Genomic DNA, 16,141 nt, shown 5'->3' on the forward strand with positions numbered 1-16,141 from the left:
AGCTCATTTAGGTAGAGCAGGTAATAAGAGTATGACAAAGGAAAGGAAGGTCCAGCGCTCTAGTCTTCTAGAGTAATGATTGCATTAAAAAAATCACACTGTATCTATGTTATTTAGTTGTAAAGCTTTGGCCCAACCACCCACATAATTATAACATTCCACAGTCATATGTAATTAGATTGCTTTTTAAATGCCCGCCACCTGACAGTTGAGTGGATCTGTAAGGAGAGGAGCAGAGAAAAATATTGGTTAAACATATAAAATCTTCCAACTTGTTGGGAGATGACTACTAGGAAGTTTTTACTCAGAGCTCCTCAGGGACAGGAGCACGATACACCACGTTGGGCCACATGGGGAAGCACCTGGCAGGAAACTTGAGGGGAAGACATGGGCGAAGCCTATATTGTAGTTATTGTGAGGCAGGGGGAAAGGGCTGACCAGGTTTGGGGTTGGCTAATTTGAGCAAATTTTAGTGGGCTTTGGGGCATAGGGGCTACCCCAGTTGTCTGATGTCTGGCTCTGGGATAATTAGGGCATCAGAGTATTGCCTTCTGGAGTGTGAAAGCCAGATGGAGGAAGTGGTTCAAAATATGGGCTCTGGATGGTTTGGTTGACATAACAGAGGTGTGCTTCCAGACAAGTTATTTACTCTCTCTAGGGGTTAGCTAGCACTGGAGGGGCAGTCTCACTAGGATTAGCAAGGCTCCCAAATATCAAACAATCATAAAATGCAATTAAAAACATTATTAATATAGTAGGATTCAAAACATCTCCAGGAAGGCTTTATAAAGTGTCTAATCCAGTGCCATTAATAAGTCCCATGAATATGACTGCATCCCTTTATTTGCATGTATTTCAGATTAAGATGAGATCATATTAAGGAACCATAATATTTATGAGACAGTGTTTGGCATTTTCTTGAGATCCCAGAATGATACTAGTCCAGTCATAGTAACAATTTCCTTCCTGAGATTTTTCCAGATTTGGACTTGCCGTTTTATAGGTTATGTCAGAGGGTATGATAGTTAATTTTATGTGTCCACATGACTGGGCCACAGGGTGCCCAGACGTTTGGTCAAACAGTATTCTGGGTGGGTCTACGAAGGTGTCTCTGGAGGAATCAGTAAGGCAGATTGCCCTTCCACTGTGGGTAGCCTCATCCAATCAGTTGAGGGTCTGAAGAGAACAAAAAAGCTGACCTTCCTGGTAAGAGAGAATCCTTCCTTCCTGACTGCCTTGAGCTGGGACAGTAGTTTTCTCCTGCTTACACACTTGAACTGCAACATGAGCTCTTCCTGGGTCTCGAGCCTGCTGACCATTGGATGAAAACCGCACACCATTGGCTATCCTAGGTCTCCAGCTTGCTGACTGCAGATCTCCGGACTTGTCAGCCTCCATAATTGTGTGAGCCAATTTCCAGGAGTATTCTCCATGTACCAGGGAAAGTGATGATGTTCGCTTTCCTTTTCTCCTTCACTCTTCTCCATCTCCTCTGGTTGAATCCTGTTTTTATTGTATTTTATTTATTATTTCTTTATTTAATTTCTTTCTTTTTTTTTTTATTGGCAGTGTGCCCTTGAGAATATAACCAGTTTCCTGCAGCCTTACTTTTTTCGGTTGTAAAATGAAGATAACGCGTCCACCTCCAGTGCCCGGCACAGGGCCTGGCACATAGAAATCTGCCGTAGGACAGTGAGGACCCAGTTTCACAGGATCTGGCTTCCAATCGTCCAAAGAAGCCATATTATGTCGGGAAGGAGTGGGATGGGGATTGGCAAAACTCAGGACTGGTAGACATGTGAGTCCCAGAGGGGGTTGTGGGCAGAGTGCCCTAAAGGAGTGCTATGGACACTAGAGGTGGATTTCTCCAGAAGCACATGAAGTTTAAGCTTCAGGACCAGTCTCTTGTCGAGGTCCTCTTGGGTGCAGGGGGTTCCAGGAGGGGAGGGGCAGCCAGGTTGCAACCAGGAAGTATGTCTATGCTTGTATTTCTGATAAATTGCCTAAAGGAGATACCAGAAGAGTCGTGAATCACCAAGAATTCAGTTATTGTGATTTCTTTTCTCATTCAAAGTTAATATTAACTATCATATCTAAATTTTTTTTTAAAGATTTTATTTATTTATTTGACAGAGAGAGACACAGCGAGAGAGGGAACACAAGCAGGGGGAGTGGGAGAGGGAGAAGCAGGCTTCCCGCCGAGCAGGGAGCCCGATGCGGGGCTCGATCCCAGGACCCCGGGATCATGACCTGAGCCGAAGGCAGACGCTTAACGACTGAGCCACCCAGGCGCTCCTATCATATCTAATTTTGTATTTGTAGTTTCGGTCCCTAAATTGTGTTTAGGCTTTGATGACCACAAAACCTGGATCTGTCCTTGCCTTGAGTCCTGCCTCTCTGGGAGGTGGCACATGGGGCCACTTGGGGTTGTAGGACTCTTCTGCCCTGCCCCGCCCAGCCCAGCAAAGAGGCTGTCCCAAGATCTGGAGCTGGGTGCAGGTCCCTCTCTGACTTGCAAGCTCCTGTGAGTGCCTGCATCGCTGCCCCAGGGGGCATTCAGAAAAAGTTGCTGTTCACATAGAGGACTCGCTGTGGCTCCGGTCTTGCTGCTGACTCATTGTGTGACCTTTGGAAGGTCACCTTGCCTCTCTGAGCCTCGGTTTGCCTACTTGTAAAGCGGTATCACTACCTCCAGTGGGGGCTCAGGTGTGGGCCCTGTGAGTTGCACAGATCTGTGCACACGGGAGGGAAGTATGATCATAATTGTGGTGCTATTCCTTGTATCTCTATTATCTTGCTATTACTTGAAATATGCCCACAACTTACCATTTCGGTGACTAAAGAGCAAAGCCACTGCCCACGCCGACTCACTGGTGTTTGATTTTTGTTTTTTGTTGTTTCATTCATTTTTTTTATTGTGGAAACTTTTCAGTTTATACAAAAGTACACTACCATGGGGAATGCCCTTATATCAACTCATGGTCAATCTTGTGTCTTCTGAACTCCTACCTACTCTACCTCCCTGTTGTATTTTCAAGCGAAGTCCAAATCATTTCAGTTGTAAGAATCTCAATATGTATTTCTAAAAGATAAGGGCTCTTCAAAAATTATTATCAATGCTATTATTGTATCTCACCCTTCCCCAAGAAACGTAATGTTTTTTATTTTTTTCTCTCAATTTGTAGATTCCCTCCCACTCCACTCCATGGGGCAGAAGTTACTTTAAATTTGAATGTCAATAAAATTCAGCCAGTAGGCATTTTCCCTCAATTATCTCTTAGGTCTAACACTGTGAGAACTCAATTGAGGAGTCAGTTTGAATTCAACTCTGCTGCTTAAATTAGTGATGTAACCTTAGGAAAGTTCTCTAACCTTATACCAAACGTCACTTTTCTCATCTGCAAAATGGGGATACTAACATCCCTTTTACAAAGCTATTGTCAGGAGTCTCTGAGAGAGTAAGTAAAGTACAACTAGTAAATGCTCAGTAAATGTAGCTGTTAACATTATGACAGTTTCTCCCTACTTTTTCCTATCAAATCCTGTCTTCTTGGAAGTAATCTGGTTGAGATGTAACTGATGACAGCTATAGGGCCGATTTAAGTAAATAAGCCTGGAAAGCCCAAGGGGGAGGAGCATGTGGAGGAGGAGGAGCCTTTCAGGAGTCTCACCACCTGGGTACTGGGGGAAAGCCCCACCTGTACTGTGTGGATAAGGCTCACTTGCGTCTCAGAGACTGGGACCCACAGGCATTCAGACCATCAGGACAAAGCAGCTCCGAGTAAGCTTGGCCCAGGGAAGCCGGGGCCGAGAGCCCGGGTGGGAGGAACAGAGCGGGTGGCCAGAGCTGGAGGCTGTTGTTTATCTGTTTTTCGCTTTGATTTTGGAAGTGTTCTACAAAGCTGACAAGTTAAAAGTTGGCTTTGGGGTTACTGAAACCTGAAGCAAGAAGGACCCTGCCCGGTGTTGGCTTGAGGTAAAACAATTGTGAACCATACAAAGACCCACTGTTTCCGAAAGAGCAGAAGTAGTTGAGAGGTTAACTACAAGTCTTGCTGGTCTAATGGATCTTTCATTAAGAATGCTCTCAATAGGGGCATCTGGGTGGCTCAGTCGGTTCAGTGTCTGCCTTCGGCTCAGGTCATGATCCCAGGGTCCTGGGATTGAGCCCCGCGTCCCGGCATCGGGCTCCCTGCTCATCTGGGGGGAGGGGGGATGTCTGCTTCTCCCTCTGCCTCTGCCCCTAATCCCCGTTTGTGTTCTGTCTCTCAAATAAAATCTTTAAAAAAAGAATGCTCCGAATAATCCTTACTTAGAGGCCAGCTGTGTTTGAACTCAGCTAGGTGTCCTAGCTGACACCCAGTGAGTGGCATGTCACGTGGCATGAGATTGGGGAGATTTTGGGGAGTGGGAGAGGGAGAAGCAGGCTTCCCGCCGAGCAGGGAGCCCCATGCGGGGCTTGATCCAGGACCCTGAGATCATGACCTGAGCCGAAGGCAGTCGCTTAACCAACTGAGCCACCCAGGCGCCCCTAGAATCAAATTATTTAATTATAAAATGTATTAAATGCACCTGTTAAAGTTAAATTTGCCTTATTTATTTTTTAAAAGTGTGTATGTTTCACCTTGTAAGAATATAAAGTGGCTGCGTTCTTATGTATCATTGGTAGTTAATTCTTGTTTTTCCCCTAGGGATGGGAGGGGCAGAGAGAGAAGGAGAGAGAGATGGAGTGCAGGTTCCACACCTAGCACGGAGATCACAGGGCTCGATCTCACGACCCTGAGATCATGATCTGAGCTGAAATCAAGAATCGGGTGCTTAACCGACTGAGCCACCCAGGTGCCCCTCATTGGTAGTTAATTCTTCTTTCTTAACCTGATAAGTAAATATGTTTTAGGCTATCTTTTTTTTTTTTTTTTTAAGATTTTATTTATTTTTTTTGACAGAGAGAGACACAGTGAGAGAGGGAACACAAGCAGGGGGAATGGGAGAAGGAGAAGCAGGCTTCCCGCAGAGCAGGGAGCCCGATGTGGGGCTCCATCCCAGGACCCCGGGATCATGACCTGAGCCGGAGGCAGACGCTTAACCGGCTGAGCCACTCAGGCGCCCCTAGGCTATCTTCTTTAGAGACTAAGAAGTCATATTAGATTTATGCTTCCTCGTTATTTGGTTGGCAGAAATATTCTGTTTCTTTTCTGCCGACTTCAGGGTTAAGTCTGGCCTTTCTTTTTCTGTTTGCCTTCTGGTTAAGATTGTGAGACTGCTGCTTCCTTTCATTGTTGTTGTGGTTTTTTTTTTTTTTTTGGTTGTTGCTATAGACTTGGTTTAGGTCAATGTCAGAAATTCTTATTGGTTCCTGAGTAATATTTTCTGACACCACTTCTAACATCCTAACAGCAAATATATGGTTTTTCCAACATCAACTAGTTCTCTGACACCAAGTGGGGGTCCAACAATTAAATTCCAGAGTTAACTCCCAGAGTTAAATCAGACCCCACAGGTTAAGGGCTCAGCCCCACAAGACTGCCCCCACTTCAGATGTCATCTGTAAATGCTGTCCCAGGGGGCCCAGACTTTAACCTGGCTGACTACGTATTTGGAGGTTCTCATGATCTCCCCCTTTAGGTTTGATAATTCACTAGAATGACGCACAGAACTCAGGAAACACTTTACTTATGCTTACCAGTTTGTTATAAAGTTTATTACAACTCGGAAACAGCCACATTGAAGAGAGCATAGGTATGGGTCGGGGTGGGGGATACAGAGCTTCACCCTCCTAACATGTGTGACGAACTCAGAAGCTCTCAGCATCTCCTTCAGGAGTTTTTATTGAATTCAATCCTCAGGACATTCTGTTTGATAACTGTTATTAATGGAGTTGAGAGGACTTTGTGTTTATAAATACTGAATCCAGAAACAGGCTACGGGTAGCTGCTGAAATAGAACAGAGCTAGCCGTCTTGGCTGAATGAGGGAAATATTTGTGTAAACTCTTCCTCTTTCAAAAGAAAAACCATGGTGTGTTAGGCTGGAAGGGAACTAGGAGGTTAAATAACCTTAGATGGAGTGGCTAGAAACCAGAAACTTAGCCAGGCCTCCTCCAGATCATTATTGTTTAGCCCTCTCCAGGGAGGTTTAAGATGTAGCGTCAAGACCGTGAAAAAATGGTTTCCCTTTTCTGGGAAGTGAAGAGTTTTGTGGTGATTCTGTCATTTTGTGAATAATATGAAAAGGCAGGATATGATAGCTATCTGTTCACCATAAAATATCTTCTTTCCTGGGGCGCCTGGGTGGCTCAGTTGGTTAAGCTTCTGACTTTTTTCTTTTTTTTTTTAAAGATTTTATTTATTTATTTGAGAGAGAGCGAGCAAGCACACGAGTGGGGGCAGGGGCAGAGGGAGAGGGAGAAGCAGACTTCCCACGGAGTAGGGAGCCCAATGCGGGGCTCGATCCTAGGACCCTGGGATCATGACCTGAGCTGAAGGTAGCCGCCTAACCAATTGAGCCACCCAGGCGCCCCAAGCTTCTGACTCTTGATTTCAGCTCGGGTCACGATCTCATGGTCTTGGGATCAAGCCCCACATCGGTCTCCATGCTCAGCGGGAAGTCTGCTTGAGATTCTCCCTCCCCCTCTCCCCACTCACATGCTCACTCTCTCTCTCTCTCAAATAAATAAATAAATCTTAAAAAGAAAAAAATCTTCTCTCCCCACGAAACAGCAACATCCTACTTGGTGCTTTTTCTCCGCTCCTCAATCATTTAAAAAAAAAATCAAATTGAGTGATTTTCAAAATGTAAAATCTAGAGTTCATTAAAGAAAACTTGAGAAAAGCACACACAAAGTAGAGGAAAAATCAATTATAGTTATATCAAAACATTAACAGGTGTCAGTACCATAAAAAAATAGTTTTCCCTTTTCTGGGAAGTGTAGAAAATATATCTGGATTTTTTTCATTTAACATTATCACATAGGCAGTGTTTTGCTGTTGTTGATAAAGATCACAGAGATAGTAGAGTACAGTGGTTTAGAGTAGAGGCTCTGGCACCAAAGTGCCTGGGATTCAATTCATAGCCCACCACTTACGGGCTATATGGTCTTTAAGTCACTTAACTGTTCCCTGGCTCGATTTTATCATCTGTAAAATGGGGATGATAATGGCATCCAACTCACAAATTGAATGCTTATGTAAAGGACTTAATACATGTTACTTATCAAAATAAAGATTTTATCACAACATTAATATATGTATATAGGTGACATTTTATGAAACATAGAAAAGCAGAAGAAATCAAAATCACCCATTATCATGTATAACCATACTTAACCTTTCCCCTGATGTTTTGACATTTAGACTGCTATTCCTGCCCCTCTGCACCATGTTAAATTGAATCTGTCATGAAATAGTGTTGGTTAAAACAGTCTGGGACCTGAGCTTTCCCTGGCCAGTGTGGAGCCTGTGGTTTTTTTTCTGTAACTAGGATTTAATCAGATCCAATCCACAAACCAGTTAACTGAAGGTTCACCATATTAGGAATGAATATGTGAGAAATATCTTTGTAAAGGATTTTTTTCTTTAGCTTTAGAAATTATTTCCTTAGCCTGGAATCTCAGAAATGGAAACACAGGGTCAACAGATGAAAAATGTTATTTTCTAGAAGGGTTGCACTGATTTTAAACTTGTGGCTACAATTTATGAGCCTGCCCCACTTACTGTAGGCGCCCAAATCCACACTCTCCCCCCTCCCCCCGGCCCTCCCCACCTCGCTCCTCCGAGCTGAGATATTGAGGAAGTTGTTGGGGGTGCCAAAACCCTGGAATAGTTAATTCTAATCAAAATCAACCTTCAGCTCCTCCTCCTTCCCACTAGGTCATTCCTTCCTCCTCCAGGGCCTTTCTTGCTTCCTTCCACATCCTTTTCCCCTCTTGGCTTTGTTTAATCCCCTCATGTAGCCTTCCTCTTCTTTAGTTGGGGAGAAAATCATATAATTAAAGTGTTTCCATGAAGAAGTTCGTGATCTTAGCAGCTAGAAGTGTTATGCCCCAACTGGGTACCCACATTTTAGTAAAGGGTTCCCTGGAGCACTGTTGAACCCAAAGGACTGAACTTGCTGGTGGAATTTGGGACAGTGCAATACCCAGAGAGGGTGATATTTTGAGTCCGGGCCCTTCAAGTTATGCATGTAGATGGTACGCAAGGTGTGAGGCCTGTTCTATAGATGGGGTGAAGCCAGGGCCAGGTCCCGAGAAGCCCTCACTTTCTCACTGGCAAAGCACTAACTGCTCGGCACAGAAACACGTTTTCCTAAAGGTAAAGTACGTCTCTGGGAGGAACTGTGAAGGGGAGATTGTTTACTGAATTGGACATAATAAAAGACCGACCAGCAGTATGTGCAGATTCTTTACATAAAACATAACTTTACGATACTGGGCAGGGCTCCTTTTGTGGCCTTTTTATCTTCTGGTTGAAATTACCAAGGGTGTGGAGGGCTTTCGCGGATGTGATTACATTGCATGTCTGTGGGTGAGCAGAGCCAGGAGGCTCTAAGTGCAGCCAAGGCCCCAGTTACTTTGGTCTGAGCTTTGAGTTGCAGAAGGTGGGTTTCTTAGGAATGTTTCTGTTTGATCAAGGTCTCTTAGGTGCCCTTTATGGCAAGGAATTGTACAGGTGTCTCTCTGTGGACTCCTACATCTTTGATGGACTGAAAAGTCAAAGAAACAGGGATTGTGCCTGAGAGGAAAATGGATGGCAGCTGGATAAAGCACAGGATGCCCTAGATTTATGGATGGACAAGGATAAGTATGGGCAAATAATTAGAACTTAAAAGGTGAGCCCTACCTAGTTCAAACAGAGTCCGAGGTGTCCTGAAAGAGGGAGGATGAGAGAAATGGAAAGCTTAGCCCATTGTTAGCTATCAGTGGTATTCCCAGGAGACTTTTGACCACAGCCAGATGGGAAGATGGTCTTGAGAGCAGATGGTGGGAACCAACTAGAGCTGGTCAGATGCCAGCCTCCCCTTCCTCCCTGAAAGAAAATTCTTTGGCCCCACAGTGGTCCCTAAATACTCATAGCCTTGTCTGTTCCTTTCTAGCCTGATCCAGCCTGAAGATGACCCCACTGGCCACTGTGGTGTCTGGCCCTCGAGCCCGGCTCTTTGCCTGCTTCCTCAGGCTGGGCGCTCAGCAGGCTAGCCCCCTTCAGCTGCACACGGGGGCCAGCCTTGCAGCCAAACACCACTATGAAGTGCTGGTGCTGGGTGGGGGCAGCGGTGGGATCACCATGGCTGCCCGCATGAAGAGGAGAGTGGGTGCGGAAAATGTGGCCATTGTTGAGCCCAGTGAGGTAAGTCTCCCCCTTCTGAGTGCTTGCGTCTGTGTGCAGGTGCACATGTGTGTTAGGGGGTAGAGTGTGGATGGCTGTCAGGCCCTGTTGCTGTCATGTTTCCAGGTTAGTGCTTCTCCTGGGCACAAAAAGGATTGGGAGAAGGTAGGGAGAGAGAGAGGGGGAGAGGACAGATCTCAGGCTTTTATGTTCTCTGTGTTAGTTTCTTAGGGCTGCCATAACAAATTATCACCAACTGTGTGGCTTAAAACAGTAGGTTTATTCTTTCACAGTTGTGGAGGCTAGAAGTCCAAAGCCAAGGTGTTAGCAGGGTCATGCTCCCTCTGAAGGCTGTGGAGAGGAGAAGGAATCTGTCCCATGCCTCTCTCCTAGCTTTGGTGGTTGTGGACAATCTTCGGTGTTTCTAGGCTTATAGCTGGCATCAGTCCCATCTCTGCCTCTGTCTTCACATGGCCTTCTTTCTGTGTGTCTCTAGTGTTTTCATATGACCTTCTTATAAGGACACCAGTCATTGGATTTAGGGCCCACTCTAATCCAGCATGACTTCATCTTAACTTGATTACATCTGTGAAGACCCTATTTCCAAATAAGATCATATTCACAGGTACTGGGGTGAAAACTTCAGAATATCTTTTGGGGAGAGACAGTTCAGCCCCAAAAGACCTCCCAATTCCAACCTAGTGTCCAGAGGAAGATCAATGGCCATTATATTTTCCTTTCTCTCTTCTAGTCTGGAGAATGGGTGATGAGTTGAGGGGCAGGGAGGCCTCTGGGAAAGGTGTTAGTGGGATTGAGAAATTGAAGTACAAGGGATTATAAACAGATTATAAAGCAGAAAAAGGTAGAGACACCAGGGAGGAAGCTGGGAAGTGTGTGTAAGACACTATTTCATGCAAACATTTTAAGATGATCCAGTAGCTCCAGAAAAAATATTCCAGATTTTTGGTGGTTTGACTGATGTTTCCTGAGGAACTAGGTGTGTACCAGTTCGACACTGTGTCCTTGGGAGGGAAGCAAAATGGATCCAGTGCCTGTTTGGTGGGGAGGGCAGGTCAAGAAAAGCACATTCCTTTTCAAGAAGTCTACCCAGCCCCCCATGAGGTTGCCCGGGGCTTAGCTGCAGTCTCAGACTGATATGCTGTGATCTGAGACAGTATGTTCTCGATCATTTTCCTTTTTAAAGTGACTAATTTAGGGTCAGCATTTTATTTTTTTAAATTTTTAATTTTTTAAAAAGATTTTATTTGAGAGAGAGAGAGGGAAAGAGAGAGAGAGAGCACGAGCAGTGAGGAGGGATTGAGGGAGAGGGAGAAGTAGGCTCCCTGTTGAGCAGGGAGTCAGAGCAGGGAGCCAGACATGGGGCTCCATCCCAGGACCCCGGGATCATGACCCAAGCCCAAGGCAGACGCTTAACTCACTGAGCCACCCAGGTGCCTCAGTGTTTTAAATGACACTGGTCTGAGAGCTCCATCAGGGGCCTATGGTGTGTTGTAGCTAACCCATGGGCAGGTCTCCCACTGGGGTAGTCTTGGTAATGAGAAGGGCTCTTCTGAAGCACTGGGCACAATTTGGGAGGCCAGAGTTATGGCTGTCCTCCCCCGTGAGGAAGTGCAGGATGGAAGCCTTTCAAAGGTGCTGCTAGGGGCTCAGGTATTTGGCACTTGCTCTCCTGTGTCTGGTTTAGTGATTGGTGGAGCTGATGCTTGTTTGTAGTCTAAAAGAGAATCTGAGGTTGTATTTTTATTCCTTTTTCTGTTCAAGATGGATTTGAAATCAATGAGTTCTCACCACTGGAGACCTCTGCCTTCCTTCTCTTTGATCACCTCCATTATTGGCTGTACAGACATTGCAAAGCCATTTTTCATATCTTCTTTAACATCTCTGTGGCTGGCAATTCTGTCCAGCCAGTTTGAGGCATTTTGGCAGTGTTGAGAAATTCTTGATCCCCCAGGCCATTCCATGAGTGTATTGGGATTCTCGGAGGCTGTTAGATCAATCTGCCCTTTGCCCATGAGTCTAGAACTTTCAAAACTAACTTAGTTCAAGTGAGGACCATCTGAAGCAAGATAATTCTAGAAAATAGTGGATATTTGGCATCATGGGGTAGGATCTGGTGCCTACTGGCTTCAGGTATAAAACCTCTGAGAAAGGAAAGGAGAGGGTACTAGAGCCAATAGGGAATGTCTGCAGTCCTCCGTGGGTTTGGGAAGCACCGTTGGAAATTCAAGAAGTTTTGAGACTCTTCAAAAGTGCTTGTAAACTTTCCAGACTTACCGTAGTCTCCAGATGGTTCTAAGGAACCATATTTAGGCTGCCAGGCTTAATTTTTCTTTATGTCTGTGCACATATATATATGTCTGTGCACATATATATATATATATATACACACACACACACATAACATGTACATGTTAAGCATCAAATCAACTTTGAGGAACAAATAATATAATGCTCACGAAAGGTAGTTGATGGCTTTTTTTGGCATGATTTTGGCAGAATTCTTGTGTTAGGTGACTGCCCTTCAGAGCTTAACATAATGGGAGACACCAGTAGGTGTGGGCGAGGGGGAGACTAACCTTCTAAGGCTTTTCTACATGATGCTTCAAGGATTGGGAGGGATAACTGAGAGTCTAGCTCATGTACCTTTAACTATGACTCTTTTGATCTGCCTCAAATTGAAACGGATCTCCAAATACTTCGTTTCTCAGAGACATTTCTACCAGCCAATCTGGACGCTGGTGGGTGCTGGTGCCAAGCAGTTATCCTCATCTGGCCGTCCCACTGCGAGTGTGGTACCATCTGGTGTAGAATGGATCAAAACTAGAGTGGTTGAGCTGAACCCAGACAAGAACTGCATCCACACAGACAATGGCAAGGAGGTAAGCATCAGGGTCCTTCGGCTTTAGTTAGTCAGGGCTCGTGTTAATGCACAGCCATTATCAAACTGGATAGCTGCACGGAGAGAGAGCAACATATATGTGTGTGTGTGCATGGGTGTATGTGTGTTGATATTTCATGAGGTGGAAAGTGTGTGGTGGGGATGCCTGGGTGGCTCAGTCGGTTAAGCATCTGCCTTCGGCTCGGGTCATGATCCCAGGGTCCTGGGATCGAGTCCCGCATCGGGCTCCCTGCTCTGCGGGGAGCCTACTTCTCCCTCTGCCTCTGCCTCTCTCTCTCTCTGTCTCTCATGAATAAATAAATAAAATCTTAAAAAAAAAAAAAAGAAAGTGTGTGGTGGATGGAGGATGGGATAGATGGAAGGAGTGAGTGATGAATAAATGAACAACGAAGACACGTATTTATTGAACTGTTGCTCAATCGCTTGGTATGGTATCTTGCATCTGAATGGTTTATTCAACAAATACTACCACTATATGTTAAAATAGCAGCACTTCCCTCCTTTTACCTTTGAAACAGCTGGCTTCTCTCCCGGACAGTTGACCTCCCAGAGGAAGACATTGGAAAATATCCATTCCAGTTATGCCAGGGGGCACTATGCCGGAGTTGTAAGGGAGAGTGTGAGTCCCCATTGTACGAGGGCTAAGGAGAATTTCTGTTCCTGGAGCTTGAGACTCTCAACTGCTCAGTACCATTTAGAAGTCTGCTCCTATCACCCAGAGATCAAAGCCCCCGTAGGGATGAGAGCAGGAGGGGGAGATGACAGGCTCAGAAGCCATCTGCAGTGTCATGTCCTCTTGTCTGCCGCTGAGCCCAGCACTGTGGCAGGCATTTTCTTTTTTCTTTCTTTTTTTTTTTTTAAAGACTTTATTTATTTATTTGACAGAGAGAGACACAGCAAGAGAGGGAACACAAGCAGGGGGAGTGGGAGAGGGAGAAGCAGGCTTCCTGCAGGGAACCCGATGTAGGGCTTGATCCCAGGACTCTGGGATCATGACCTGAGCCGAAGGCAGACGCTTAATGACTGAGCCACCCAGGCGCCCCATGTGGCAGGCATTTTCACAGAACTGTAGAATCTCGGAGTTGGTGGGGGATCTGAAAGGTTTTCAAGTCCAACCCCTTCCTCTAAACAGGGACTCATTGGCTACAAGCATTTGTAACTCTTCCTTGGGTCATGGATCTTTCTGAGCACCTGATAAAAGCCTTATCTAGAAAATGCATATATACACCATTTTTTTAAATAAAATATTTTATTTATTTTAGAGAGAGAGAGCATGTGCACACACACAGGGGGAGGGGCAGAGGAAGAGGGAGAGAGTCCCAAGCAGACTCCCTGCTGAGCACAGAGCCCATTTGGGGCTCCATCTCAGGGCTCCATCTCAGGACCCTGAGATGATTACATTTTGCATTTAATTTCATTGAGTTTAGAGCTTCTTTTTTTTTAAAAAAAGGTTCTATTTATTTGTGAGAGAGAGAGTACAGTTGGTGGGGAGGGGCAAAGAGAGGGAGAAGCAGACCCTCTGTTGAGCAGAGAGCCCCACCTGGGGCTCAATCCCAGACCCTGAGATCATGACCTGAGCAGAAGGCAGATGCTTAACATGCTGAGCCACCCAGGCACCCAAATTTAGAGGTTCTTTGTAGCCTTTTTCTAAACCTTGATCAGGAGTACCTGCCTTACAGCATTCATGATCCTTGGCTCTCTAGCTGGCTTACCTGTCTGCCTGCCTTCCTTCTTCTTCTCACAAATATTTATTAAGCATCCTCTTTCCTTTCTTTCCTTCTTTCTTCTTCCTTTCTTCCTTCCATCCATCCTCCCTCCCTTCCTTTCTCTTTCTCCCTTTCTTCTTCTTTCCTTCCCTCCCTCCCTTCTTTCCTTCCTTCCCTTTTTATTTATTTATTTATTTTAAAGATTTTATTTTTTTATTTGAGAGATAGAGTGAGCAAGAGAGAGAGCACACGAGCAGGGGCAGAGGGAGAGGAAGAAGCAGGCCCCCCTGATGAGCAGGGAGCCCGATGCGGGGCTTGATCCCAGGACCCCAGGATCATGACCCAAGCTGAAGGCAGACGCTCAACCAACTGAGCCACCCAGGCACCCCTCCTTCTTTCTTTCCTTTTTTTAAAAGATTTTATTTATTGGGGCACCTGGGTGGCTCAGTTGGTTAAGCATCTGCCTTTGGTTCAGGTCATGATCCCAGGATCCTGGAATTGAGCCCCATGTCGGGCTCCCTGCTCAGCGGGAGCCTGCCTCTCCCTCTCCTCCCTGCTCATGCTCTCTTCTGTCTCTCTCAAATACATAAATAAAATATTTTTATTTGAAAGAGAGAGAGTGTGTGTGCACAACAAGCAGGGGGAACAGCAGAGGGAGAAGGAGGCTCCCAGCTGAGCAGGGAACCTGACGTGGGGCTCCATCTGAGGACCCTGAGATCATGACCTGAGCCAAAGGCAGATGCTGAACCAACTGAGCCACCCAGATGCCCCTCCTTTTTTCTTTTTTAAAGTAAGCTCTAGGGGCGCCTGGGTGGCTCAGTTGGTTGAGCCTCCCAGTCTTGATTTCAGAGCTCCAGGTCGGGCTCTGAGCTGAGTGTGGAGCCTGCTTGAGATTCTCTCTCCCTCTCCCTCTGCTGGCCCCCCCCAACACATGCACGCTCTCTCTCTCTCTCTCTCTCAAAAAAAAAAAAAAAAAAAGAAAATTTAAAGTAAGCTCTATGCCCACATGGGTCAAACTCATGACCCAGAGATCAAGAGTTGCATGCTCTACTGACTGAGCCAGCCTGGTGCCCCTATTAAGTGTCTTCTATAAACTAGATACAGTTTTAGGAATATATGAGTGAACAAAAAGAAACAAAAATCCTTACTTTTCTGGATTTTTATTTCAAGCAGGGGAGGGCATACAATAACTAATAGACATAATAAGTAAATTATAGTGTGTTAGAAGGCAATGAGTTTTTTTTAATTTTATTATTTATTTTTAAAGATTTTATTTATTTGAAAGAGAGAGACACAGCGAGAGAGGGAACACAAGCAGGGGGAGTGGGAGAGGGAGAAGCAGGCTTCCCGCGGAGCAGGGAGCCCAATGCGGGGCCAAGACCCTGGGATCATGACCTGAGCCAAAGGCAGATGCTTAACAGCTGAGCCACCCAGGCGCCCCAGAAGGTGATGAGTATTAATGAAAATAAATAGAGCAGAGTAATTGGAATTGGGCCATGTGGGGACAGGGATTGAATTTAAAATGGGTTGGTCCCAGGGTCAAGGAGTTCTCTGACAGCAAGCAGTCGCACTCCAGGTTTTAGACAGACAGGTCATATGAAAGTTCTGCCTCTGCTGAGTCAGAATCCACTTTTCTATAGCCCCTTTCATTCTTTCTTGGGCCCCCAGGGTGTTTTTGGCCTTAATGCCTTTTTTGTTCCTTGTTTTGTCCTGTAGCATGGCCAAGAGTATCTTTTCGTTTCTGTGGAGGAACCCTTCAGCTATTTGAAGATGGCTCTTATTGTCTGTGTAAATCTAGTCTTCAGGTAGACTTGTGCCCTGTCTTCACTTTCCTCAGCACTTTCTCCTGTTCTCCAGCATGGTCTCCAGTGCCCTCGCCGTTCTCTCTGCCCTGCTGTGGACATCATCTGCCCTGTTGGTTCCCCCATGAAAGAGGTTGCCCAGGAGAGTAGGCAATTTTACAGAATGGCCCAGAATAGAGTGATGCTATTCTCTCCCACAACTGGATAATAGCCTAAGTTAGCATTTGCCTTTTTTTAGCAACCATTAGCACAATGCTGATTCATGCTGGGCTTGAGGTCAATTCAAATTTCTGGGTCTTTTTTCACATGACCCAGTGTCAAGTCAGGCTTTCTCCATCCATATCTAATATATGGACATATGTAATGGATTAGAATATATATAATAAATTAGGAT

At 45.4% G+C, this 16,141-nt stretch overlaps 1 protein-coding gene across 1 annotated transcript in view; it reads left to right on the forward strand.

Annotated features, from left to right (window-relative positions):
- The window catches only part of BLOC1S6 (biogenesis of lysosomal organelles complex 1 subunit 6), a 57,072-nt gene extending 44,711 nt beyond the window's left edge, over nucleotides 1-12,361 (forward strand). The window contains exons 6-7 of the transcript XR_014148614.1: nucleotides 9,090-9,340; nucleotides 12,049-12,361. The gene's annotated coding sequence lies outside the window, so the exon portion shown is untranslated. The remainder of the gene's footprint in view (nucleotides 1-9,089; nucleotides 9,341-12,048) is intronic.
- The last annotated feature ends 3,780 nt before the right edge of the window (nucleotides 12,362-16,141 follow it).

Source organism: Leptonychotes weddellii, chromosome 9 (genome assembly GCF_054177405.1).
Source record: "Leptonychotes weddellii isolate Sample4059 chromosome 9, ASM5417740v2, whole genome shotgun sequence".
NCBI lineage: Eukaryota > Metazoa > Chordata > Mammalia > Carnivora > Phocidae > Leptonychotes > Leptonychotes weddellii.